We start from the raw sequence: 1,329 nt of genomic DNA on the forward strand, positions 1-1,329 counted from the left end.
AACTGCAACGCAGCGCTCAACGCCCTGCAGCAGTGGTGCCACAAAGTGAAGCTGAAGCTGTCTGCTGAGAAGACTGTGTATATCTTGCTGCGCGGCCGTTTGGCACGTGGCCCTGTACTCCGAATTGCTGGCGGTGCCAACGATGGAGCTATCAGGCGAACACGCATGGCGAGGTATCTGGGAATCCACCTCGATGAGTCCAGACTGTTCTCTGCGCATATCGAGATCGTATGTCGCAAAAGCCAGGCCCTCTTCCACAAGATAGCCAGTATTGCAAACAAGCAATACCATCTGCCATTGCAGACATTAAGGCTATATCACTCGAGCATTCTCGTGGCCATCACGGCTTACGGGTCGAGTGTCTGGGCTCATAGGCTGAGACAGAGAAAACCTGCGGCGGCGATGAGGAGGCTGCAGCGCCAAGCGCTGTTGCGCCTCACTGGAGCATACAGCACGACTTCCGCCGATGCGCTACTAGTCATCACAGCAATCCCCCCACTTGACCTGCTGGTCAGGGAAAGGGGTGCGCTGTATTGGCTCCGGAAGGGAAATCCGGATGGGGTCAATAACATCTTAGGCCGACCGGCAGACAGCGCTGCTGAAGTCCGGAACTGGCTCTTTGACGAGTGGCAGCAGAGGTGGGACGCGCTCCGCACAAGCAGGCGCGTGCACCATTTTTTCCCCAACGTGAGAGAGCGGATGAGACTTCGGTTTCTGAAACCCTCACGGGGATTGGTGCATTTCTTGACAGGACATGGGCCCTTTTCCACCTACTTGTGTAGGACTGGCAAAAGAGAAACCACAGACTGTGACTGTGGCGAGGAAGGAACCCCGGAGCACACTCTGTGGGACTGTCCACAATTTGCTGAAGTACGGGAACAACTGCCCCCTAACAGAGATGTTAGAGCGCTACTCCGGAGCAGAGAGCACTGGAGGGCGCTCAACACTCTTGCGTCTGCAATATCCGCACAGGCTCTGGATCAATATTTGCAGCGGAGGGCTTTGGAACTCGTGAGGGAAAGAGCAGGAATGCTCCATGACCCCGACACGACTCCGGAGACCAGCAGCAATGATTCAGATGACGACTCATGGGCTGACGATGACTAAGTAGCGACAGACTCTAGGCCAAGAACCCGGAAATTCCGGGCTCGACGATGGGCAAGGCCTGGCTAGCCCGAGCCGAGTGCTGTGGACCCTGCTACCCGCAGGAGAAACGTGCGCCGGCTGATTGCCCATTGTAAGCGGATGCTACGGCGGCACCACCTCCACGCGGTTCCCCGTGGGCACTGGACGGCAGGTCGCGAGACCTGAAGCCCGGTGGCAAAGAGT

This window comes from Schistocerca gregaria, unplaced genomic scaffold, assembly GCF_023897955.1.
Source record: "Schistocerca gregaria isolate iqSchGreg1 unplaced genomic scaffold, iqSchGreg1.2 ptg000843l, whole genome shotgun sequence".
Classification (NCBI taxonomy): Eukaryota; Metazoa; Arthropoda; class Insecta; order Orthoptera; family Acrididae; genus Schistocerca; species Schistocerca gregaria.